This window comes from Haemaphysalis longicornis, unplaced genomic scaffold (genome assembly GCF_048455015.1).
Source record: "Haemaphysalis longicornis isolate Haplotype H1 unplaced genomic scaffold, Haemaphysalis longicornis Haplotype H1 scaffold_2, whole genome shotgun sequence".
Taxonomy (NCBI): domain Eukaryota; kingdom Metazoa; phylum Arthropoda; class Arachnida; order Ixodida; family Ixodidae; genus Haemaphysalis; species Haemaphysalis longicornis.
In genome coordinates this window covers 184064986-184092402 of record NW_027526295.1, presented here as the reverse complement: position 1 = coordinate 184092402, position 27417 = coordinate 184064986, and the positions used below count along the sequence as shown (strand labels likewise).

General features: G+C 48.0%; 4 non-coding genes across 4 annotated transcripts; all 4 read right to left on the bottom strand.

Moving 5' to 3' along the window:
* Positions 1–21335: 21335 nt before the first annotated feature.
* Trnat-ugu (transfer RNA threonine (anticodon UGU)) lies at positions 21336–21407 on the bottom strand. Its single transcript has one exon. It is a non-coding gene; the product is annotated as a tRNA-Thr (tRNA).
* Positions 21408–21817: 410 nt separating this feature from the next.
* Trnat-ugu (transfer RNA threonine (anticodon UGU)) lies at positions 21818–21889 on the bottom strand. Its single transcript has one exon. It is a non-coding gene; the product is annotated as a tRNA-Thr (tRNA).
* Positions 21890–22299: 410 nt separating this feature from the next.
* Trnat-ugu (transfer RNA threonine (anticodon UGU)) lies at positions 22300–22371 on the bottom strand. The gene has a single exon. It is a non-coding gene; the product is annotated as a tRNA-Thr (tRNA).
* Positions 22372–22781: 410 nt separating this feature from the next.
* On the bottom strand, positions 22782–22853 carry Trnat-ugu (transfer RNA threonine (anticodon UGU)). Its single transcript has one exon. It is a non-coding gene; the product is annotated as a tRNA-Thr (tRNA).
* Positions 22854–27417: the final 4564 nt, after the last annotated feature.

Here is a 27417-nt window from a genome sequence, read left to right as displayed (position 1 = left end):
CCTAAACCTCCGACGCGATCTTAACCTCTTGCCTAGGGGGCTCACAAATCCCAACCTAGCTTTAACGGTCGACACTCCTTGTCCCGCCGGGAACTGCCCAGCTCGGCGCTCAGACGAGAACGATTTCCAAAGGCCAAGTTCGGCCTTATAAAACCTCGAGGTCACCCTCTCTCGGGAACGCCCCTGTAGCGTTCGTACACGTGTATGGGAGTGCCCAAATTCACATAGACAGCTGTCACTCATCACGCCACGGAATATTCAATGGGGCGCCGCCATCTTCGGGTCAACGGCGCGCTCGCAGACGAGCAGGTGCGGGCGACCCCGCGGGGTGAAAGCGAAAAACGGCGACAGTGCACTGCGCCGGCGGGGGCGCTTTAACAATGGTTTCTTGCACGGCGCGCGCTTCGACGCCGGTAATCCCACCACCTCCGCGCGTCACGCCGACGGTGGTTCCCGGAATCCGACGGCGTCGTCTGCTTTCTCAATGGGGCATTATCCCTGTGGTATGCGGTGGGCCAGACAACCCGTATCCCGTGCACGCCGTGACGAATAGGCGACGGCTGCAGCGTCGAGTCTATAGTGCTGGGCCACCAGACAGAGCGGTGAGTTCTCACGCACAGCTCGGGCGCCTGGCCACTAATCTCATAAGTGGACCTTACACCTGCTTTTATGCTCATCTGGTAATTTTACAGCCGACAACATGGCACTAACGCGGCATGCCGATTACTGAGATATCGAGAATCCCCAGCCAACGATAACATCGGATGCAAAACATGTAGTTTCGCCGAACCGAAACCGAAACTGTTTTGAATTCTAATCTTGGACATCGCCCAGTCACATCGCATTGTGTATAGACGTCACTGCTTTAGTTGGGGCGGCCGCCACTTACCTCGCATGGTAGTTTTCCTTCTTTCAGGCTTTCTAAAATAAATATAGCCTTGTGTTTGTTTGAGACAGTGCGTTTGTTTGAGCCAGTCTACAGCATGCAAGGAAAAATAGAACCTTGACAAATTAATTTCAGAGTCCCTTTAAGAGCTTACACAGCGTTGTTGTCCTCATATTGCCGAACTTTTTCTCTGGATTCACACAGGTTCATTGAAGTTGTTGCGAGCGTTCGTTTAGTTTCCGCACGTCCAATTGAAGGCGGCTGCGTTTCTTTTTTTTTTATTTGCAATGTCTGCAACCAGATCAAACGTGGTCTGGAATTCTTCAGTTTTTGACCCCCTTTCTAAACTTTCCTCACCATCAGCCTGCCCGCCCGAAGCTACGATTTCTTGCGCCCGGTATCCAGTGTCTGCCCGTTCAGTCTCGGGTTCTTCAAGACGAGGATGTTTTGCTTTTTTGCCGGTTATCCTGAATGGTCTGCTTGCGTGCACGCGTTACGCGGCGCGTGAAGCAAAGTTTTTCACTTTTTGGAGCGAGACGGCAACATGTGGGTTGGTAGAGAGGGCGGAAACTGGGTCGACACGTCTGTTGAAAGCAGCAACTCGCGTTTCGTTTCTACCTTGAAATTGTCTGCGGGGATGTGAAGCGAACACACGACGGTTTTGGAGCTTGACTGCCACTAAATACATGTTCGTGTCACTCCCTTGTCGGGAAATGGTCCGCAGCCAGGCATTCGAGAGGTTTTTTTTGGTGGGCAGCCATCGCACAGTTCCGGGTTTAGTGACGCACCCGTCTTACAAAGCGACACGCCACAAGTTTTAGGCACCGCCGGCAGTGCAATTCATCCACAGACTGATAAACCTAACAGCAGTCACGAAAAAAAAAATATCGAGGTTGAAGGCTGACCAGACGACGGTAAGATAAAAGTGTCACACAGCAGAAAAAATACACCGTCGCACATGGCGGTGAAAGCAGGTGCGTGGCACTTTCTTCGCCTATAAGTGTGGTGAGGGAGTCAACTTCTCTTTTCACGTGCGTTCTTTTCGCCAGACGAATCGGCAGGCCACACCAAAAAAGGGGAGATCGAGCGGCCGTGTCTGGACACTCGACTACTGGGGGCCTGCGCTGGCCACCCGGACACTATTGTCGTGGAGCCCCCGTTCAGTTTACTTTTTCTATTTTGTAGCATCCCTATTCGGTCGCCCAGCCCTTTTTTTTTTTTAAGAAACGCATGCTGAGTGTGTCTTTTTGCGCTGACCGACCGACCGGAGGACGCGGCTGTCGAGGGGGACCATCGTCCCAGCTTGGGTTTCGACGCGGCCGCGGGGTTCCACACCCCCCATGGCGTGTGCGCTGGTCGCTTTCGAGCTCCGGGTCCTCAGGGCACTTCCGACGACCTTTCTGTCTTTTCCACTGTTTGCTTTAGTGTGTTTTGTCTGAACTACTTTCTTAACACCCATAATTCTCCAAGCGCGCATTTTCGTGTTCAAACCTTGTGTCTGTGTTTGATTGGTCCTTTTCACTTTGGTGGGAACATGGCTGGTTGGTGTTTACAAGCGTCTGCCCGATTGGCTGCAGAAAGTGCCTTACTCCCCGCGGTCTGCGTGCTCCAGAATACACTTTTTCCCCCCAATACGTTCCCCACCGGACCGCTTGACGCGGATATAACGCGGCTCCGCCAGCCATTGAGCGCGGCCTGCACCCGGACTCACTTCAGAAACTCTGCCGCCCGTCGTCGGGCCCTTTCGCCTTGAGGCCGCGATCCAGTCAGCCATGTCCCGTTAAGTACTCTTTATTCTTTTGACTGTCTTTCTCATTTATGTAAAAAGTGTATTGGTTCAGGTTCGTATGTGCTAAATGTCATCAATGTTACTAGTAAAGTAAACAAGTTAACCTTAAAACTTCTTCATCTCCTCGAGAACAGCGGCCGCCGCGGCCTCGTATGTAGGTTGGGGTTTATGAGTGAGGGACGGGGTTTGTTGACACCCCCATACCAGATGGTATAGGGTGCCAGGGTGGGGGCAGTATTTGCAAGGGGCGGTGTAGTTGCTTCAAGTCGTCGGAATATTGTAGCTTAGGTTCTGGATAGGTGTGCGTGGAGTGCTTGGTATTGTTGGCGCCCGCGCCGGTGGTGGGCGTGTATGCTGGCGCATTCTCGCAGGGGCGTGGGCTTGAGGATGTCGTTAGCTTGTAGGCCATCTCCCTCTTGGGAAACAGCCCTGGATTCTGCTTCCGGCCACCACAGTGAAGGGACGCAGGATGCAGGGCTCCCCAGGAGCGGTTAATGCGGCCGTGCCCGGCCACGGTAACATGTTTTTTGCTCAGGACTACAGTTATCAAGTTTCCTTGCCGACATTGCCGACATTGTTTTTATACCGTTTTTTTTTTTTGCACGGTGACATGCGTGCCCTCCCGTATCGCGTTGAAGATTTCCGCGATACTTTGGCTCGGCTAGAATTGCTCCCTGAGGTGCTTGCCTTGGGGGCGTTCCAAATGAGTCACGTATGGACGTGACTTTCAAGTCGGAGCAAGGCGTCAAGAAGATCTTGGAAGCAAAGGGCCTTCACGTCAAAGGTCGACACTGCCTCGTCATCAACCCTGCCAACCAGGATCTGCGGCTGAAGCTCCACTGGCTGCTTCACAACGTGACCGAGGACGACGTTCGAGTTGCGCTGGCTCCCTACGGGAGGGTCAGCGACGTTTCACGGGAGCGCTGGCGTGTACAAGGCGTCCATGACAAGGGCTCGAAGACGCGGTCCGTGACCCTCAAGCTCAACGCGGGCGTGAGGGCTGAGGACCTGCCCCACCAGCTCCGTGTCGCAGGCGAGCAGGCGCTCGTGGTCGTGCCCGGCAGGGCCCCGCAGTGCCTTCGCTGCTCTGGCACGGGGCACATGAGGCGCGACTGCAAGGTGCCGCCCTGCACTCTCGGCCGCAGCTTCGGTCACGAACCGAACGAGTGCGTGCGGACGTACGCGAAGGTGGCCGGACCGGTGGGGGATGTGGGCCGAACGGAGCACATCATGGACGAGGAGGAGGCGGAGGCGGCTGCAGCAGGGGGCGGCGGAGACCCGGTGACGGAGGGCGCGCCGCCTGAAATGAGCGCTGAGGTGAAGGAGTCGGTGGCCGTCGTAGTGCTACCTGCGCAAAGTGGAAACGAAGGAGACCAGCTGACGTACGATGGCTACGGTGAGAGCCCTGTGAGCGAGGCGGGTCAGTTTCCGGCGTTGGAAGCTCCCGCCCCCGAACAGGGCGTCGACTTGAAAACCGGCGACCAGGACCAGTCTGTGGCCAAGCGGCCGCGTCAAGACAGTGTTGGGCAATGAGGAGGGGGGGACGGCTGCGTAGCGGTGGGTTCGGTGAGTGTGGGACCTACGTCGCGGCGCTTGAGCTTCAAGCCGAAGCTTAACACGCCCTACGACAGAGGACTCACGGTAACAAAACATTCGTAAGAGCACCATCCTTGCCTTCGCTTTCGGACTGCTAAAAGTATTTTTAAATTGTCTTTGTGTGTCGTTGAAAACCAAGGAAAGTGCAGGGCGTGTTCTAGTGATGGGCTTAAGGTTTTTGTTTCTGTGTCGGGTGTCGAAGGGTTTTCCTTACGGTCATTGCGCGTTTTTTTTGGGGGGGATGTGTTGGGTGTCGAAGAGTTTTTCCTTCGTGCCAGGGCGGGGGTTTGGGGTGTTTTGTATGTACGAGCGTCAAGTGAAGCTCTCTCAATGGGCTCAAGATGGCTCCGTTTTTTTTAGGGGGGGGGGGGGGGGTGTTTTTGTCGTTTTACGGTGTTTTGTTTTTTTTTTTTATTTTCAAATGTACCATCGGGAATGCTTTGGGGTTTGTTTGTTTTCTCTGTTAACCTGGCGTATTTAAACACGCCAATCCGTATTGCCACGCTTAACATTTCACTGAGGCCGTTAACGCATGCGCACGGACGTTTTTCGGTGGAGAAGTGAACGTTAACTTCACGCTCAATTGGGAGCTCTTCAAACAAGAAGTTAAGTTAAAGGCCCTAGAAAGATCATCCGCAATCAAATACGACGAGAAACGAAGAGAAGCCTGGTTACGAAGTACCCTGGACGTTTTCGTTAAGGAAGAGTGTGAATCGCCCGGGGCGTTGAAGGACGACATTAGAGGATTAAAAGCGCAGATCGAAGTAATAGATAAAGAGAAGTATGAGGGTGCGCTTGGGCGCGCAAGAGCTGAACGGTTTTTGCACGGGGAAGCGCCGAATAAGAGAGCGTTCAGCGCGGAAAAAAAGTGTGCTCGCAGAAATTTGATAGTGAAAAGTGAAGCCGAAGGCGTGATTTATAGTGACCAGGCTAATATCAAGCGTTGTTAATGGGACTTTTACAAAAATCTGTTTTCTTGTCATCATGTCGATACCGTCAAGTTTAGAGAAAAGTTTACGTCTTTGTTACCGTGCCTAGACGAGGAAGTTATGGCGCACCTCGAAAGAGACATTACAGTAGAAGAGATACGCGCCGCTATCGACGAGTTGAGCCCAGGGAAGACGCCGGGCCCTGATGGCTTGAGCGCCGCTTTCTACTAGGCGTTTAAGGGTGACATCAGCCCGGTTCTATGTAAAGTTTACTCTGAGGCGTACAACAAAGGTGTGCTGCCACCTTCTTTTCTAGTGTCGCACACTGTGTTTATACCAAAATCGGAGGAGGTTGCGAAACTCAGGCAGATCCCTGGGTATCGTCCTGTTAGTCTGACAAATGTTGATTATAAGGTTTTAATAAAAATATTGGCTAGCCACTTACAGACTGTCATAAAGGACGTGGTAGGGCCGCATCAAATGTGCGGGATCAAAGGGCGGTCGATAGTTACAAATATTCATAGTGCCCGAAGTGTTCTCGAGTGTTGTGACGCCATGCAAGGGACTTTGGCAATGCTCCAGGTAGACATGGCTAAAGCCTTCGATCAGGTGTCGCACGAACTTTTGTTAAATATGTTGGAACACATGAATGTTGGTTCGGTTATTCTTAATGGTGTGCGCATGGCGTACATTGGGTGTTGTACTAGGCTTGTTATTAACAAAACGATCGGCACACCCGTTCCTGTTCAACGTGCCGTTCGTCAGGGTTGCCCATTGCCTCCGTTGCTTTTTTGTTTGTACATTGAAGCCTTTTGTTTAAGTGTAATCAGGAGCGAAGACGTCGAAGGGTTTAAACTTCGGTCGTGTGAAGTGCGGCTGTTAGCTTACGCTGACGACATTGCTCTTTTTTTGTTGATAGGAGAAGCATAAGCATTGCTGTAAACGCCTTGAAAATTTTAAGTACAGTGCCAGTGATTTTAATTGGCAGAAATGTCGAGGCTTCTGGCATGGCCACTGGGACAGTACGCCTAGTGTTTTCGAGTGTATCAGCTGGCAGACGACGCCGGTGAAGTACTTGGGAGTGCCCCTCGAGAACTATGTAGACAGCGACCCTTATTGGCGCAGTCAAACAGTCTAAATGCGGGAAAAGGCCGAGAAATGGAAGGGTAGCGAACTTTCAATATTTGCGAGGGCCTCAGTGTGTAATGTGCTTTTAATTAGCAAACTGTGGTACGTTCTAAAGGTGTTGCATTGTTCACGGGCACATGTACAGGCCTTGCACCGAGTTTTTGCTGTGTTGATTTGGGAGTCGTCATGGGAGAGAACCAGCCGCACGAACCTCTTTCGGCGCGTGCGTCTTGGCAGTCTGTCATTATCGCATCTGTTTTTGCGTCAAGTGGTAAATCGTTTTTTGTTTCTTCAGGATGTGAAGGACCCCTTTTTCCGCACTGTGTGTCAGGTGAAGTTGATGATGATGATGATGATGTCCTCAAATATTTTGGCACGTACCCACAAGGGGGGATTGGCCAGGGCTAAACTGGTTAAAAACGTGAGGACTTCAACATACTTATTTCCGGAAAGAGGGTGTAAAAGGAAACTTAGTTAAGAATGAAACCCGAATTACCCATTAATCAGCACCGTTTAGCAATTCAAACGACCTGAGGCAGAAAGAAAATTTTGAATGCAATTATATATATCCCTTCTTGCAAACCCCAGCTTTGATGCGCCAATAGATAATATAAGTGTTATCGATAAAGTCAACCCCAACCGCTCAATCGGCTCCTTCAAAAACAGTTGTCTAGCTGTTGAGAAACGGCGACAGTCGAGAAAAAAATGTTCGATTGTTTCGGGGACCTGGCACCGCACACATAGTTCTGTAGGTGAAAGTTCTGATCTGGACAGATAGAAATTAAGCCGTGGAACCCTGCAGCGCAGCTCGGTGAAGGTCACCTCGCATTGCCGAGAGCCACAAAAATGAACATTCCACCCGAACTTTAAATGTTGGAACTCTTCAAATGATAAAAGCGAATCGGAACGGGTGGCGTTGCCAATATCGTCTTAGTCTCGCAGATGCAAATAGAGCCAGATTAGGAATTCCGAATTGAATGGGAGCTGTGACGGCGAGATTAGCTAAATGGTCCGCTTGCTCGTTGCCCCTGATGTCCGTATGGCCAGGGACCCAAGACAAGCGTACCTCCTTCACGTGCCTGGGAACAAAAAATAATAGTGTGCGGTACAATGGAGATTCCGAAGAGGAAGTTAACGCCGATATAACTGCAATCGAATCAGATAATATGATAATTTTTGATACATGCTGTGGTACTTTGCATACAGCGAGAGCTATTGCTAAAAATTCGGCCATAAAAATGGGTGTGTAATCCGGGATTCGCAGCGAATAACTCCAGTCTAAAGATTGTGAAAAAATACCAATTCCAGCTTTCTCGCCATTTTGAGATGCATCAGTATAAATCACAGATGAAGAAGGATACTTGGATAAATATTCATTTAAAATAGCGGCTAATAGCGAGCGTGGTAGAAGTTTTGCAGCGGAAGGGAAGGGGTTTTGAAAGTAAAACTCAGTTTCTCGCTCGATTGTGGATACTGGAATGACCTCATATAACTTAACAGAAATACAATCCAGGCATGATTGAACGAATAGCACTTGGGGGGAGATACGTTTGGGCCACGGAGATGTAAAAAATATACTCGGCTCACAAATAAATACCGGCTTGGCAGCCCCAGAGGGGGCTTCGTACATGCGGAGGTAAGTTTGCACCATCAGCAAGAGAAAACGGACCCTAAGTTCAGGAACGCGTGCCTCTAAGTACAGAACTCGGTTCGAAACGAACCGGGGAAGGCCAAGACAAAATCGAAGAATGCGCCTCTCCAGCAGGTATAACGGACGCAGTTTGAAGTTAGAGCAACTGCAAAACAAGACGCACCCAAACTACATGACTGGCCGGACATAGGCTCGGTACAACAGCAAAAGTGTGTCCCGGCGCATTCCTGCCCGTTTCCCACATAGTCTTTTCATGCGACCAAATGCTCTCTCCGCTTTTGTGACCGATGCGTTAATATGTGCCTTCCAATCAAGAGCAGACGTGTATGTAACACCAAGATATTTCAGCGAATCCACCTGCGGGATGACTTGATTTTTGTAAGCGAGAGAAATTGAAATTGTTCCTGCAACCGGGAAGACAAGTAAAGCACTCTTAGACACATTTAACGTTAAATAAATGCTGTCAAGCCATGTCTCCAAGACAGATAAATAGGCCTGCAAGCGGTCATATAGCGAATGAATGTCGACTGCGGCTGCAAAAAACGCTATATCATCCGCATAAACGTAGGTTGTTACATCTGGGAAAATAGGAATGTCACTCATAAGGATGTTAAAAAGTAAAGGTGATAAAACCGATCCTTGAGGCACTCCTCTAGTTTGTGGAAATCTTCCTGAAGATAGCCTTCCGTTTGTGCAAAAGAATTCCCGATCAGCCAAAAACTCCCTAATCCAAGCAAAAAGATATGTAGGCAAGTTTATACGTGCTAGTTTGTCAAGTAAGATACCATGCTCGACACTGTCATAAGCTTTAGCTGTATCTAAGGTCACTAGTGCCGACCCCAGTTTCCCTTTTTGTGCTAAGCGGATCCTCGCCTCTAAGTCCACATGAGCGTTCCAAATAGAACATCCCCGCCTAAAGCCAATCTGAGCAGGACTGAGTACTTGCCTGTCTTGCATGAAAGAAGTCATCCGTTTAAAAAGTAGGCCAGAGCCCTTCTTGATTTTGTTGTAACGTCAGCTTCTTTTTCTTTTGGCGCAACGAAAGGCTACCTCCGTGAGGTGGTACAGGCTACCATGTTTTTGCGTGCACGCTTCACGCTAGAGTACTTATCTAGTGTGGCGCGTAAAAGATTGCATAATGACCTCGTTGATTCCGTACTTCCCGTTCCTTTGTATAGATTGATGTACCGTGTAGTGCCAGGACAGGATGTGCTTAAGCGTGGGAAGCGTATGGCGACTGGCCCATAGGTGAAGACGTTTCTCTTTAAACTTCTTTCGGGCGTCCTTGATGTGAAAACGTGGCAGAAGGAAAAGGGAATGTTTTTGCCGGGCGGGGTTGACTGCTACCCGCGCAGAAAACCCGTGTCTGTAGAACACGTGTGTTTGGACTGCTGGGACAGGGTCTTCTTTTGGGACGGGCTGCAGCGGACCCACAAAAAAGATTTCCCCCTGGACGCTCACGGCATTAGGTTTTTACCGATTGAGAGTAACGAAGTACCTTACGACCTCGTGATGGTCCTGGCCCTACATGCAATTTGGAAATCCCGCATGGCCATACGCCATAGGGACGTTGACGCTAAATGGTCAAGACAATATTTCGTTGATTCAATGCGTATGCTTATTGAAGTGTGGAGGGCTCAGCCTGAGACTCCAGAGTGGTTGCCTGTGATGGAAACTCTGACCAACCTCAAACAATTTTAATCGTTTTTCTGCTGGCAAGGTGATGACTAGCAGTTTTATCGTTGTAGGGTTTTGTTTGATGGTGCTTGTTTTGTACTGAAATATTCCAATAAAGAAAAAAAAAAAGGGACACGGCCCTGTGTGTATGGGCGCAGGCAGTCACTGCGTAAGCTTCGTACAAAGCCCCGAGGAGGCGCTAGTGGTAATTCCGAGAAATCCGCTCTCCGCCGATCACCCGCTCCTGCGAAGGAAGGGCCTCCCGTGGCATGTCAATTCAGTGTTTTTTTTTTTTTTACATTCTCTTTTTTTTTTTTTAGAAGTGGTTTGTCGCGGAGGGCTAGATGGCTCGTGGCCCATGGCTGCGTGAAGCTGGCGGAAACAAAAAAGCTCCAAGCAAACACTTTAGAGTAGCGGCAGAATATAGACATCACGCGGCACGCATCTCGTATGAACAGCGGCAATGCAAACACCTGATATGCTAAACGTTCCACACCGCTTTACTGAACACATAAAATAGAGTGTATAAAGTAATAGCACTATTTATTTTTACTTCAAGTGGATAAATGTTTTATTTTTCTTCTCAGATTTATCGTGCACATACTCAGGTCGGTCAGAGTGAGCCGAAAAAGGAAGGCAACCATGGAGCGAAAACAGTGCGTGGAGCGATGCCGATGACGCAACGCACGCGTGCATCGGAGCATGTGTCTCAAATTCCCGCGTGCGGCTTGTCGCGACAGCCATATCCGACCAATGGTGCATCGTATCAGGCCGCTCCGTCGTGCATATATCGCTCTTAAATCGCGGGACTCAAGTATAAATAAAACAAGCCTATGTGCGTTGAGAGGACAATTAGTGTAATTCCACGAGAAAATCAAATGAACACCAACTCTATAAACGCATCATGGCCAGAGGCGAACACCAGGTGGAATACATGTCGCTTCTTTAGATAAGATTCGATGTACGAAATGTGTGGCACACAGAAATTGACCGCGAAAATTTAATCTACTGATTGATGTCCCGCGGACATGGCGAAACCACCGATAATCAAAGTTTGTTCTTTTTTCTCGAATAATTACTCCCTGAGATCGGCTAGTTGAAAGGAAAAGCCGGAACTTTTGAAATTCAGAGTGCCGATGAATGGTTACTTGATGTTTTTGTTCCTGTTGAAATGTTTATTGAGAAGAGTGGCGAAGGGAGTTGGGTAAAAAAGAGGGAATTCTGTGTTGTTTCCGTTTCAAACATCCCCCTCGCGAGGGGCACGGTGAAATGCAGAGCATTTTCGGGGGGGGGGGGGGCGCACATACCCGATTTTATCTGGTTCGAAAGAAATTGGCAGCGAGAGCGAACGCCGAGAACCGCCCCATCACGGCACGACCGCGCCACGACCACGTCACGACTGCGTCACGATCACGCCACAACTGTTGTTGCTCCCGCGCCAAACTACGACGCATGCGCGCCCCACCTGTTGCTGAACGCGATCCGAGCACGCAGAGAACACGCGAGGAGCAGCGGAGAGCAGGCGAGGAGGAGTGGGGGAGAGGGCGCACCTGGAACGGCTGTTGCGGACGCCGAGGCACGCCAACGCCGGGTGACATCATGAGTTAAAGAAATGCTCTGCATTTAAAAGTAGAGAAATGGGTGGCCATCTTACACCGCTAGGGCGCAGGCCGTGGCTGCAGTCTCTCCCGGAGAATCAGGGCCTCCTGCTCTTCGAGCTGGCTGAAAAGGAGCACGCGCTTGCAACGCTAAAGAGATGGTAGCGAGGGGTGGGGACGGAGGGAATGGGCGGATACTTGGAAACTAGGTGGCTGGGAGTGTTGGCAGTGACAAAAAATGACGTAATAAAAATGTAAACTTTACTTCATGAATTGGTTGAGTGGACAAAAAGCCCCGCTCCGTAGAACAAATAATTCAACAGCATACACCAATTTTTTCATACGACGTTGGTCCTTTAGAAGTGACAGCATAACAAAACTGCAGTCGCCTAACCCCAGGTCCGTGCTTTTTTAAGCTTCAACGATTTAGCGCTTGGATACTGCTGTTGGTTGAACCGAAACTGCTTCCTAGCCTCTTAAAATTTATGGCTTTTCGAATGGCGTCCGCCTCGACCATGGCACGTTGCGCGGCGCTCTTTAGCTTCAGTTCAATGCGTTTTGCGGAATTGGAAAGCAGCAGTTACCAGTCGGCGCACGCAACTCACTTTCTCTGCTCGTGCAGAACAAATTGGAACTAAAGCCGTTTGACGGGTTTAGGTTGATGCTGAAGTGCTCCTTAAACGCGCAATAAAAAGACCCCGTGCTTTCTCCCGTAGTTATTGTTTTGTTTTCCGCAGGGTGTTTTAAGGGAAGAAGCCCGGAAATATGTCCAGCTGACGACGCCTTCCTGTAGAGTGGATGGCCCGGATTACGTCGAATGAAACCTTCTGCAGCTCATAGCCCTTTACACTTGGAAACAAACACGCAGATTCTGCACTTGGATCACGAGGGACACCGTAGCAGAGCGCTGTCCGGTGAGTGTCGCCATTGGGTTCCCGCGAACTTCTGCTAAACTAGCATCGAAAGTACGCCACAAGAACGTTCGTCTTGCCTGTTCCCTTGCCGCCTTCCCTCTTGTAGCTTAGGCATAATAATCAGCAGCCCGTGTTCAATCGATCTTCTGGCGCACGCGAATATGCACGCGTTCATGAATATTTGCCGTGATAGGGTTTAAAGTAAAAGTTTATTAAGGGTCGGTGCTGGCATGGCCGCTCTATGAAAGAGAGTTCTCTTTTATCGAGTGGCTGTGGTACTGAACACAGAAACTGGCCCCACTGTTGCTTATTAAGCGAAATCTTCAAATACGATGGCTCTTGTCTTGGAGATACGATTGAGGTGAATTACATCCAAACGTTTAGAGCCTCTTGAAATGTCCAGAAGGCGGGATGTTATTTCAATTCATTTTGAGATTTTTGTCACTTAAGGCTCTTTTTACAGCGAACTTCATGTTACAGCGAACATTGCGCTACAGTGGATTTGGCCATTCTTTCGTGGTATCAGGAATCGTCATTGGCCAACCACTGGCTGGGCATGAATACGCAGTCCGGCGAGCCTCCCTTGAAGCCAGAATGACGGTGATGGTAATGATGGTGATTGCTATTATGGATATGATAATAACCTTGATTAGTTCTGTACGTGGCCCCACAAGGTGATAGGCCCAGCCTAGAAAGTTGACTGTGTTGCGGTCAGTATAAGAAGATATCCGTGCCCTGATGTAAGTAGAAGAAGGGACAGTGCAGACTTTTTTTATTTGAGGCATGTCCTCAGTGCAAAATCATGCAAGCTGTCTCAATTTCTTCGCGATACAAATAATTAACCTTAAGGGTGTAAGTAAAAGTGTGCTTACACACGATAACGGAATACATGGTAGCATCGAATAATGCAATAATTGCGAGCTCCGACATATACAATAGCAACAACACATCGCGGCTCCGCTCTTCTCGGAATGGTAGCACTCGTGCTCGTAATAAATAGGAACGGTTGGTTGCAGGTCTGGGGATCTAGGGGGTTCTTAGAACTACATATGGAATATCTCTCGCAAGTTGCGTCATTGCGACGGCATGTGCTGGAACACCCTTCTTCCACTGTCACGAAGTTACCTGACAGATCAAACCGTATCATGTCATTTCGTCCCTCGGTGGGTAAACGACGGGCACATCCCGCTAGATTACATACTAAAACGCGGCCTCTTCCCTTTTTTGAATATGGGGCTTTACCGCTCACGCTTACCAAAGTGTGCCCACTCTATAGCAGGGTGCGCCGAGGCCACGTGTTGTGCACGCTGCTAGAAGCGACGTATATACGCGCGCGTTCGCCCGAAACCGTATCGCACCGGCGCCCGCGATAAAATCCAAGTGCACACACAGAGGAGCGTGAGTGCTAGGCAAACACGACCTAAACAGCGGCGGATCTGTGTCGTCGGCGGACATATTGCTTGCCGAAGTGCCGACATCGCTTGTCACGCAAGCCGGTATCGCGAAAAGCGGAGTTCTTCGTTTTTTAAGGACGATAGCATCTTTCCAGCTAGGAAGGTAGACGCCAAAATTTTGGTTCCTCGAATCACCCGGAAAAAGGAGACGGAAAAAAATGTCGCAATCTGTCTCTGCGAAAGTTGATGTCCAGCGAAACTGTGTAAACCGCTACAAATGCTGATGGGCGAGGATGTGAAATGTTTCTCGTCGTCTCGGCAGGCTTGTCGCTTGTGCTCGGCTTCTCTGGCGGGAAATGCTGGGTCCTGACTAGCCTGACGCGTGCTCTCGGCATTCTTGGCAAGAAATGCTCTATTTAGTGACCCTAGTTTTGCCTATCCGTCAAACATAATCTGCAAACAATCTTTACCAGGAACACACGGTGAGGGGCCCTATTGTTTACAGGCCCCTTATTATCCGTAATGCGCTTTCGATGATTGTCTTGTGGGTTTTTAAACGAATACTGACATATATGCCGTATGCATGATGAGCCTGACGCATGCTCTCGGCGTCTTGGGCAAGAACTGCTGTGTCGTGCCTGACTTCTTTGTTCACGGCACGCAATTTTCAGACCAACGACAGGCTAACAGCTTCGCTGTAAAAAAACTCGGCGGAGACACCGCGGTGTTATCGAGGCCACGTGTTATACGTAGAAAAATAGGAGCAGTCACAACTTCACGGCGCACGGCAGATGACTGTTAGATGTTCAGAGAAAGCACAGTTGTGCATGGGGAGAAGCTTATACAGCGATATTTTTCTTTATTCAAATGTTTGCCCTACGGCATAACTATGCCCGAGTTCACAGGTACACGAACAAGTTTGCTTCGTGTATAAAGTCCAGAAGTTGTCGATGAAATGCTCCATGAACCCAGTGCTGCAGGTGGGGAGGGCGGCTTGTGTGGAGGCCGGTTGCACGAACGTGCCTTAGTCGTATCTGATGCAGTCCCGGGAGGGTCCGCAGCAAATGCTGCACATTGCCCTTCTGTACGGTGGAGTCGCAGAATCGGCAGGTAGTCGTATGGGCCGCGGTACTGCAACAGTCAAGAGGCGGTCACGAACGGCCTAAGCGCTATCCCAACGCGTAGTCTCCCCAGCGCAACCTCCTCTCGGAGAGTTGAGTTAGGTCACCAGTAAGGTTTGAACCACATAGGGGTATGAGGGCTCGGGTGGAGCGCCGGAGAGTTTCCTGCTGTTGTTAGAGGTTTTCACAAGGATCTCCAGGGATAGTGGTGATGGTTTCATCAAGGTATACGGGCGACTAGCCATGTGTGCCTCCCTACTGCCGGGTACAGCTGAACGGGGGGCTCTTTCTATGCGGATCTGCCGTATACATATATACAGTGCTTCGTGCTAAGTGGTGAATGGCATCTGCGAACGCTGTAGCTTGTGTTACGCGGCGGATGTCGTGGATGGCTTGCGTAGTGTCAGTTCGCAATAATAGTCGAGTGTTTGGCCCTGCCTGGACAATAGGCAGTATTGCGGCCATCCCGTCGTGTATTGATGCTAGTTCCGCAACGGATTGGCCTCAAAAGAGCAAGTGTGGTCCACTAGCTGGGGGCAGATTTGTGCAGTGTGCAGCATGCCGTTTTTGACGCTGGTATCTACATATGCAATTGCCGTTTCCCAGTCTGGGCTATATAGGCGAGAGACCTGGGCTGTGGCCTGGCGAGGTACTGGGTGACGGAGGAGACAAATTTGTTTATTCTCGTTTGACTGCACTCGCTGCGACGGAGGAACGTTTGAACCCTTCACAGTGGTACTTGGTACAACATATCCATGTACCGGGCTAGTGCAGCGGCTGCACCGATTATTGAGACTTTACAGGCACGTGTAGAGCGGCGTTGGTGCAGCAACTCATCAACAGTGTTGAGTTGGGCCTCACCCTGCAGAGTTAGTATCGGGGTCATTCAAGGTCGTCCAGTAATGGCCCGAATGGTATCGCCATTGTAGGCTTTGAGGCGATTCTAGTTCCTCACCGTGGTATGGTTCATTTAAGCCTGGTACACTAGTCGGGGTTGCAACACGCACCGCACAAGGAGGCAAACAACGCTGGCGCGTGACCGGCCAGCCTTCGTCGCCATTCGACGTTTCAGGTGAATTGTCCGTGCGACACGATCATATGCACGCAGGAAGTGAGCTTGACCGATTCAGCGACGTCGTGAGAACACAGGGGGTGCTTTCATAAATAATCGTCAAGTGATTCTGATGGGGTTATCAATTATTTTCGCTGTGAAAGGCTCACAGATACTGTAGAAGGAAGGTGGTGATGTAGAGGCAGTACGATAACCAAAGTAAAATGGAAGGAAAGGGAATAGAAAGGGCATGCTACTTCCTTGTAGTTGAACTGTTTTGGCGGGAGGTTCAAGTGAAAGATGTGCGCATGTTGCCTTGTCACCCAGTGCATGGCAGCTGTTCGGAACTGGGCTGTGAAACGGAGCGGTATTTGTGGTATGAAAATTGCGGAATATGCGAGGGAAATTCAAAAAATAAATATTATAAGAGGTTTATGGTAAACATTACCAAGACACCCCTTTTTAGTGCGTTAACGGATTGTGAAAGTTTATATTTGGGATTCACAGTGCTTAGAAGTATGGTGGATGCTTTAAGTGCGCTTATTTACACCCCCGCAAATGAAAGTAATAAATTGGGTAATTAAAATTTTGACAGGCGTGACAAAGTGAAAAATTCGCGCCGCTGGAGTTATGATATTCGCACAAGAATTTATGTATGAAACACAAGCTGTAAATTTCAATTGCCGTTTTTTTATCTTGCAGGGAACCATGGGTTCGGAGGAGGAATTTTGAACTGAACTCTAAATTTGACTCATAGAAAAAAGGCAACAAATAAATTACGGAGAATTAATTTGCAGGCCTGCGAGGGAATGAAGTGGAAAATAATAAATAGATAGTGAAATTTTGAAATAAGATGTCTGCACATTTTGATGGCGAAGAACGTTTTTCTTTGGGGGGGACAAGGGGGCAAGACTGACAAATTTATTTCTCTCTTGTGTTGAAAGGTTCTTTTGGGACGTTTCCCTATATTTAAATAAACAGATCACCAGTAAATCAAATGAGTTAAGGATTTTGGAATTGGGCCTTGTAATATTTGAAGCAAACCAAAACAAAAAATATAGGAACTAATACAGGACGCCTTAAGCGTGACTGACGCGAGTTCCCCCGTCGAGTTTCGCACATGTTTGGACAATAGCATCGGAGGGACGAGAAGGAGCTAGCGGCAAGGCTTAAATAAATACAGAATGCTAACCCTGCTAGCATAGCGTCAATGAATACGAAGTACTCGAACTTGCAAATTACTAAATGTTCGTCAACCAGGGAAGTGCCTCAAAAAAACCTTCAAAGGGTATGATCGAGAATAAATTGTAATGAATGGGTGCGTGATTGGCATGAAAGTCCCGAGGCAGTGAACAGTAAGTGCGTGTATAAAGGTTGCTTTATGCAGGATTGTCGAGAAGAAAAGGCAGATCGTTGACGGAAACAGGCAAGAAACCGAGACTAAGGGTAGGAATGTTGGAAGTGGCAAAACACCCACACGGAAACGTTCGCAATAAAAAAATGTCCCACTGAGTTCTGTCCATACTCCCAGAGGCCGTCCTGCGACGCGTGCGGGGTCGACGGAGACCTCACAGCGTGCCTGGTTCGATAAACGGCTCTACACCACGTCGGGTACAGGCACGGGACATCATGCAGCCATCGGCGACCGGGCACAGCGGTAACGGCTCGATGGCACATCAGCCGGTGCCAGCCAGGCTCCCACCTCAATTTTAACACAGAGCCGCTCTCCCTCGCCCAGCACGTCACCAGCCCCACACACGAACGAGCTGTCGGGATCAGCGACGGACGGATCTTTGGAACAGCAGTGGCACCGACCCCATCGTCCACCGGCACCTTATCACATACAACTAGGCCTACTGCGAGCGTATTATAATGGTGTTGGCTCCGTACCAGGGCATTCTTGTTAATGCCTTAGGCGGGGACCTGGAACGGCCTAGACAGCTAGACGTTGCCTGTCGGGTTTCTCAAACGGATAGCGCCCAAGATACCTGTACAGATATAAGAACAGTTTATAGACAAATAGCAAGTCAGCTTTGGTCCCCCAGTGGCGCAACATGTAAATTATAAGAAAGCTGCAGGAATCGATTCACTTCGCAGTAGCGTACTAATGTTTATCTATGGACAGAAATCTTGTTTGCAGTCGCTGAATCCAACTACCTTGCTCCGTATCATGCAACCGACGCACATTCTAATAAGAAGCTACGCAGCACCTATACAACTGCCAGAACGAATATGGATAGTTGAAGCCTCGAAATACGACATGAGACATCTAATATTCGTAAAGAAGGAAGGGTGATTTCGTTAGTGTGGGCTGAAAAGGTAAGCTTGGAGTAACAGAAAACTCCGACTCTGCTTTGATACATCCGATTAGAATTTTTTCCACTCATACGACCAATAGAATGAATATGATTTGTTTTGCGTGTATACGACCCCTCCCAGGTTTTTTCTCTATTCTGCCCCGATTTATTACCGCTGTGCCACTGTGAAATAGCCTCGATGCCATGTTGCAGTAGTGCGGAGTTTGAGGTGTACCGAATTTCTGTAATTATATTATGTCGTCTGCGTAAATAAAGATGTCCGCGCAAACAACACTGGCGTCTGAACATCGTTTGCACAGACAGGAAACAAAAGAGGTCGAAGAACAGAGCCCTGTGACACACCGGTGGTGCCCCAGTACCTGCTACAATTCTGTCCAATAGGGTGCACATGGCAGTGGCGTTCAGTAAGGTAATCCTGCAGCAACGCAAGCAGCGGGCCGGGAATGTTGACGTTAAGAATCTTTCTGAACTTCAGTGAGAGGGAAGCTGCACAAAAAACCCTGTTAAGGTCACAGTAAACTGCACGGGTTGATGACGGTGTTTGACCACTGTTGATGCGCATGTTCCAAAAACCAACTAAATTTGTAGTGGTAGAGTTGCCTCTAACCAGACCATGTTGATATTTAAGAACTGCATTTAACTCTTTAGCAGTACTAATAAAATGAAAAATAGAATTAGAAAATTGATAACAGAAATAATAACAGCTGAGAACTGGCGCCTTCTGGCGCTTGTGCTTGTTTGATATAGGTTAATTAGAGTTTATGATAGCTGCAGGACAACAAAGGCGACGTGGGCGAATTGAGTTCTGTGCAACACATTTTCATAAAATTAGACTAAAGAGACCACATATTAAAAATACCTTGCATAGTTGGTCCTGTACGCCGTTTGCATAAGTTTAATATTGCTTCCATAGCGTTTTCTTTCTCCTCGCTGCTATCGCTGCAACCCATTGGAGTACTTCACCCCTTTGTTGCGGTAACCCCTTCGTTGCTTTCACCGGAATGTAGGACGTACACCCGTGATACTTGACATGGTTTAATCAGGCAGTTCGTTATCCGCGCAGCTTGTTCAGGAATAGGTCATTGTCCCAACATGTGCACACATAACAACTGTGTTATGTAGTGCTGCCGCTGATTATGTAACGCCAGAACTCTTCCAAAGTTTACACAACCTAGAGATACCCAACATGCGTGCAACTTCATGTACGCGCACGTTCCCACTTCTAGCAGGTAAATGACCACGGTGGCCTGGCCTTGTTCGACTTCGAGCGTCATGAGTCGATTACTAAGTGCAAACTGTTTTGTGCTAGCTGCGTTTCAATCGTTAACTATGGTGGGATCAACAAACGTATAGTCAGATAAGGGTAGCCGTGTGGAAGTAGCACGCTGCCAAGTGGCGTCAAACTTAAAGCAGTAGGATGCATCATCTTCAAAACATCGAGACCGACAGACAGACAGACAGACAGACAGACAGACAGACAGACAGACAGACAGACAGACAGAGAGAAGAATGCATGTTCATGCATGCATTTCGATAGAGGTGGTCTTAAACCGACCTTCAAAACTATAGGATAACGTTTAAATGTAGTAACAATGCTCGAAACATTGATGTGTGGGCAAAGAGAAGGAGGAATAAACGTTTATTGATTCCTACGAAAGGAAAATTGAGCGCTGCATGACCTTAATTGTATGTAGTAGCGTTGATCATCCAGTGCGGGGGGCGTCCCTAGTCCAGCATGCCATGGCCCTCAGCTTCTTGTCTGGCCCGGATCACTATAGGCCGCGGTGGTCATCCAGGACCTCGCTGGATAGCAGGACCTCCCACTGCTCCGTCGATGGCGCCAGAACGTTCGGGAGTTCCTTCACACCCTTGCACTTCCACACCATGTTGCAGAGAGTGTTGGGGGTGCCGCAGACTTACCAGCGGCAAAGAAAAAATAAAACGTACAATGTACGGACCCAAAGTCTCGCACCAGCTGCAAAAATGAAAACTAGCATGCAGCTCGGAAACGATGTAGCCCCCGATGTGTGGGTGTATATATATATATATATATATATATATATATATATATATATATATATATATAGCAGAACAGAAAGATACGGGACGAGGGACTCGGTAAAGATACATATCAAGGTTGCAGTCGTCATTGCCAGTGCTAATCGGCTTTTTTCGAAATATTTAATAGGGCCGAATGACGTGTGCTTGTCAAGTTTCTTTGATACATTGATAAATAAGCGAAAATATAAGTCGAGAAAAAATCCGCCGTTTTTCCGGGAGCGGGACTCGAACCCACATCTCCGCATAACCGGTGCGGTGCGTTCGCCATTACGCTATCCCGCAGCGGCTTCTCTCTCGACTTTAAAGCGGGGGATAGCTGCGGGATAGCGTAATGGCGAATGCACCGCACCGGTTTGCGGAGCTGTGGGTACGAGTCCCGCTCCCGGAAAAACGGCGGATTTTTTCTCGACTTATATTTTCGCTTATTTATCAATGTATCAAAGAAACGTGACAAGCACACGTCATTCGTCCCTATTAAATATTTCGAAAAAAGCCGAATAGCACTGGCAATGACGACTGCAACCTTGATATATATATATATATATATATATATATATATATATATATATATATATAGCTTAAGAGGGTTCACGCTGGTCGACCGCCCTCGACATGTCGTAGACACTCGAGTCACCGCCCGGGGATTAAAAAGAAGGTCCCCTTCACCCCGAGTAGTCCGTTTGGCGCTGGCTACCACCCCCAAGTGCAGGAAACAAAAAATACCTTAACATAAATACCCAAGAACGTGGTGGGGAAACAGCCCCGCCAGTAGTGTAGTGGTCATCGCACCAGACCGGTACTCTGGAGGTCGTGGATTCGGATCTCACCCGGCGGGCATTTTTCCACCACTTTCTTTCTGACTCAAAAAATTCTTCATCTGTTTCTATGACCTACCGCAGTCCCCCCTTTGCGGGCATTTTTTCACCACTTTCTTTTCGACTCAAAAAATTCTTCATCTCTTTCTATGACCCACCACAACCTCCCCTTTGCTTTCCGAGGTTTTCTTGACTGCCAACCCTTATTTTCTGTCTATATATATATATATATATATATATATAGTAAGGAAATGAGGGACTCGTTGAGGAAATACAGAAAGATAGGTCAGCAGTCTACAACGCCAAAGGAGGCATAGGGGTGTGGTTAGGCTCTTTTCTTTTTCACTACGGTTAATTAAGTAAACATTTTTTTAATTATACAGAAGAAAGAAAGAAAGAAAAACACGCGCCCAGAGTGGGGAACGAACCCACGCCTTTCGATTACATGTCGAATGCCTTACCAATTCGGCTATCTGGGCGACTGTGTTCTCCTCCACTTTCTGGGCTATTTATATTTACTATAAGTGTATCTGACGCTTGAGGGTGGTAGCCAGCGCCACTCTGACTACACGGGGAGAAGGGGACCTTCTTTTTAACCCCCGGGGCGTGACTCGAACGTCTACAGCCTGTCATGAGCGGGTTACTGGCGGGAAGCCCTCTTATGCTACCTAGGCATCAAGGCTGCCAGAACCGAGACCCTCGCTTGGCTTTCGCAGAATAATATAGTAAGGAAATGAGGGACTCGTTGAGGAAATACAGAAAGATAGGTCAGCAGTCTACAACGCCAAAGGAGGCATAGGGGTGTGGTTAGGCTCTTTTCTTTTTCACTACGGTTAATTAAGTAAACATTTTTTTAATTATACAGAAGAAAGAAAGAAAGAAAAACACGCGCCCAGAGTGGGGATCGAACCCACGCCTTTCGATTACATGTCGAATGCCTTACCAATTCGGCTATCTGGGCGACTGTGTTCTCCTCCACTTTCTGGGCTATTTATATTTACTATAAGTGTATCTGACGCTTGAGGGTGGTAGCCAGCGCCACTCTGACTACACGGGGAGAAGGGGACCTTCTTTTTAACCCCCGGGGCGTGACTCGAACGTCTACAGCCTGTCATGAGCGGGTTACTGGCGGGAAGCCCTCTTATGCTACCTAGGCATCAAGGCTGCCAGAACCGAGACCCTCGCTTGGCTTTCGCAGAATAATATAGTAAGGAAATGAGGGACTCGTTGAGGAAATACAGAAAGATAGGTCAGCAGTCTACAACGCCAAAGGAGGCATAGGGGTGTGGTTAGGCTCTTTTCTTTTTCACTACGGTTAATTAAGTAAACATTTTTTTAATTATACAGAAGAAAGAAAGAAAGAAAAACACGCGCCCAGAGTGGGGAACGAACCCACGCCTTTCGATTACATGTCGAATGCCTTACCAATTCGGCTATCTGGGCGACTGTGTTCTCCTCCACTTTCTGGGCTATTTATATTTACTATAAGTGTATCTGACGCTTGAGGGTGGTAGCCAGCGCCACTCTGACTACACGGGGAGAAGGGGACCTTCTTTTTAACCCCCGGGGCGTGACTCGAACGTCTACAGCCTGTCATGAGCGGGTTACTGGCGGGAAGCCCTCTTATGCTACCTAGGCATCAAGGCTGCCAGAACCGAGACCCTCGCTTGGCTTTCGCAGAATAATATAGTAAGGAAATGAGGGACTCGTTGAGGAAATACAGAAAGATAGGTCAGCAGTCTACAACGCCAAAGGAGGCATAGGGGTGTGGTTAGGCTCTTTTCTTTTTCACTACGGTTAATTAAGTAAACATTTTTTTAATTATACAGAAGAAAGAAAGAAAGAAAAACACGCGCCCAGAGTGGGGATCGAACCCACGCCTTTCGATTACATGTCGAATGCCTTACCAATTCGGCTATCTGGGCGACTGTGTTCTCCTCCACTTTCTGGGCTATTTATATTTACTATAAGTGTATCTGACGCTTGAGGGTGGTAGCCAGCGCCACTCTGACTACACGGGGAGAAGGGGACCTTCTTTTTAACCCCCGGGGCGTGACTCGAACGTCTACAGCCTGTCATGAGCGGGTTACTGGCGGGAAGCCCTCTTATGCTACCTAGGCATCAAGGCTGCCAGAACCGAGACCCTCGCTTGGCTTTCGCAGAATAATATAGTAAGGAAATGAGGGACTCGTTGAGGAAATACAGAAAGATAGGTCAGCAGTCTACAACGCCAAAGGAGGCATAGGGGTGTGGTTAGGCTCTTTTCTTTTTCACTACGGTTAATTAAGTAAACATTTTTCTAATTATACAGAAGAAAGAAAGAAAGAAAAACACGCGCCCCACTCTGGGCGCGTGTTTTTCTTTCTTTCTTTCTTCTGTATAATTAAAAAAATGTTTACTTAATTAACCGTAGTGAAAAAGAAAAGAGCCTAACCACACCCCTATGCCTCCTTTGGCGTTGTAGACTGCTGACCTATCTTTCTGTATATATATATATATATATATATATATATATATGTGTGTGTGTGTGTGTGTGTGTGTGTGTGTGTGTGTGTGTGTGCTGTGTACGTGTGTGTGTGTGTGTTTGAAGTACAGGTAACCCCGACACAACGATACATCTTCCACTTGTAGTGCAGAATTGTGTAGTGCATTTAAATAACATCGACGCTGTCCCAATATAAAGTTCCTACGACGGTATTAAAAGATTTTTACAACGATCAATTCGTCCTATTGTAACGAAGCCAGCAGTCTGAAATAAAAACGTCGAGTAAGTAAGGACGATGAGAAGGATAGTGAAGGGTTCTCCTAATGGATACTCCTACTTCCGAATCTCGCCTAACGTTACGCACGGAGGGACAAGCATCAAGCAGAAGCGACCGAAGGAAGCTCCGTGAACTATACAGGGTGTCCCAGCTATCATGCACCAAGATTTAAAAAAAGAGTAATGGCGTAACTCGAAGAAAACCTAGTGCATAATGTTTGCAGTACTGTGGAGAAGCGTGCAGCATTTTTTTCGTTAATGAGACTTAACTAATTATTTGTAATTATTATCTAACTCGAAAAGTACTGTCCTAATCACTGAAGTGCCAATGAGGCACTTGTAGGTACCCATGAGGGGCATCTAACTGCAGCATTTTCAGCGACGAACTAATTGCGTACTCATTTATTCTGACTGATAAAGTAAACCCACGAAATATAAAAAATACCACGTGACAGCGCCTCCGCGCGTATTAGAGCGCATCGTAAAGCAATGCCCTCAAACAGGCTGCCGCTCAGTTAGCCAGAATGAAATAAACAAAATAAAGAAAGAATAAATCGCGACCGAGTTTGTGCCTTACCTGCACAGGCGCCCTGCGAATCTTGCTGCTGTTGCTGCTTCCATACATGCCATTGTCAAGGTGATGCGCTGTCTCTTCAGGCGGGTGACAGGCGAAGCAGTTTCTTTCTATCAGCTTATTTGGGGACGCTACTTTACAATGCGCGCGGAAGCGCCGTCACGTGGTATTTTTCATATTTCTCGGGTTTTCTTTATCTGTCAGAATAAATGAGTACGCAATTAGTTCGTCGCTGAAAATACCGTAGTTAGATGCCCCTCGTGGGTACCTACAAGTGCCTCATTGGCACATCAGTGATTAGGAGAGTAGTCCTCGAGTTAGATAATTAATTACAAATAATTAGTTATGTCTCATTAACTAAAAAATTACTATCCGCTTCTCCACAGTACTGCAAGCATTACGCACTAGGTTTTGTTCGTGTAACACCATTGCTCTTTTTTTAAATCTTGGTGCATGATAGCTGGGACACCCTGTATACCGCACATATACGTATGAAAACTAAAACCAGCCCTAGGCCTTGCTCCCGAACGTTGCGGGCAAACATAGAGATCAACTTCTTTTACTTTTGACTCGAATGACCAGCTACCACGAAAGAGGCCGCTTAAAAATTCCTAGAAAGCTACGGTAATGTCATCCGCAGTAATTGATTGGTAAACATTGTGTCATTGACAAGCCTGTCTAGTTCTACCGCTAACATAAAACACAATAGGTATATTATGCGCCATCAAAAATAAAATAGAATTGGGCTCCGTTGCACCAGAGGGATCGAAAGTTTTCAGCAGAAGCGCACGAAGTCGATACTTTGATCCAACCGTGCCGGCCTGACACCGTTTGGTGTCGCTAACTCCTGTTTGCCTATCCAGCGACGTCAGCGATGCTAACAGTGTATTGCGTCTGCTTGGAGTAAAATGCTATTACTCATGACGCAGTCATCTAGATTTACTTAACAAATAGTATTCTCACTCAGGGCCGATGCTTATACGGACGCCCCAGCGGACCGCTCGACAGTATCGCTACTCATGGGTGGTGTGCAACTTCAATTTGTAATGATCAAGAATTCCCAGAAGTTTTTACAACTCTTTCAAACATTTTTTTCCGAACGACAGTAGGCAAACGTACAGTGGCAAACAAAGAGTAGTTTTTTCTGAAGACGCCCGTGTCAGAACGCGAGTTACAGTCGCTATCCGAGATCAGGTTTTTCCCGCAGCACCCTTCGCGACGGAGTCATGACCACAGTTACGCCCATCGTAGGTCTAAAAACTACCATTTAATACACAGAATCTAACGTCCCCCTGTAAACACTGCGAAGTGTCCCCCGAACAGTTCCTTTTGTAAAAAATTGTGGTTGTTCCCTCTTTCATAAGAATCGGTAAAACACGAACGTGAAAGGAGCCTTCACAGGAGGAGTTGAATGTTAAAGGAACCTCCTTCATGTGCGAAGGGTTCGCGAGCCTGACCCCGCAAGACTAAGTGACTCCGACACGCAAGGAACTAAAAAAAAAACCGACAAAGAATTGAAGCGCTAGGACAACGGGAGAAGCGAGTCAACACACACAAACACAACCGTCTTATGTGTGTTGACTCGCTTGTCTCGTTGTCCTAGTGCTTCGATTCTTTGTCATATTCTACCAACAGGCCAAAGCCAGCACCCTCGTAAAAAAATAACCGGTTTATTCTGGGACAACAAAACCAAAAATGACATGCACAGAAACAGCAGCTTGAAACACATAACGGTCATAAGAACAACATGACAGCGGAGGGTGCCTCAGTTCGCGCGCGTCCCCCGTACATGAAGGCGCTGGTATCGAGGCGTCAACTGTCTGCACTCATTAGCGTCATGGCGCGCTGCTTCGCTTCGCCTCTCCTAGACGGCAGCACCACGTAATTAGTCATAGCGAAGGACATAAGGCGCGTTCGTAGAGCTGCTCACGTCTCTGTTCAAAGTGCAGTAGGCAAAGCGCCACGTAACCTCACGTTGTGGCGAGAGGGCTCGAGAGGGCATGGGCTCGAATCCGCGCGCAGCAGCGTCAATGGCACTTTTTCTGGCGACGCCACTGCCGGGACGGATATGACGGGAATGAGATCTTGGTGCACCCGGGCTTAAAATACTTTCGTGTTAAAAAGAAGCTTAACATGGTGTTCCCCCTTGACCCTTGAATACGCGGGAAAAAACATTGCAATCAAACTATCCTTTTCTAGCTCACAAATTACACAATTGGTTGGTTGGTTGGCGGTGGTGATAATTAACGGGCGGACCTATCTTGCGTGGAGTGCCGGCCATTTCTCTCTCCTCCTTTATCAGCACATTTTCAACGCTATGCGCGGGAAATCACCACGATTGACTGGGCTTGTGTTGCGATCTCCTCAAACACAAACATTTTTAAAGCCTTTTGTGCACACAGGAGCTCATAATGATGTACTTAATATGAGTGATGAAGAAAATGTCATGCTAATTACGGGCAAGAAAAAAAAGAGAAAGGTAAAAAATAAAAAGCTCGCTCTTTTTCTTTACACATTTACGACGACATGCGTGCCTAACAACGAAGGTTATTACTTTCAGGAGGTGAACTTCATTATTACCACACGACACCTCCGCCCACATCATTTGCGAAAGTTCAACAGACGAAAGGTCGAGCAATCAGTGCAATCCCCCACTTATGTATGCCGGGTGGGACAAGGCCACTAAAGCTCTGTAGCGTCAAGTAATCCCTGATAGGTATTTTCATTTCGCAAGTTCCGCACCAACCCCATCCGGCTTTGGTGGCGGTTCTCAATACGACTACAAGGCATTTTGCAATTTCTCCTGACAAAAAATGAATAAAGCTATCGGAAGGTCAGAGAGCACAGAACAGCATCCCGAACGGCGTCATACACACGAAAATTTTGGTTCATTCGTCCAGCCGTCCGTCCGCCCGTCTGTGTCTATCTGACTGATAGACCGACCGACCTAGCGACTGACTGACTGAAACTTCAATTCGGGCTATTTGGTTGCTTGAGGATGTGAAATAGCGGGAACAATGTACTATCCGTGCTCGTGCCCCTGGCAAGTCAGGAACGCCCTTAAAAGCACTTGGCTGGCGATCTCTAAACGGACAACAGAGGACGTTATGTGTCTCTCGGCTGTATAAACACACTGATGTTTTTTTTTTTTGTT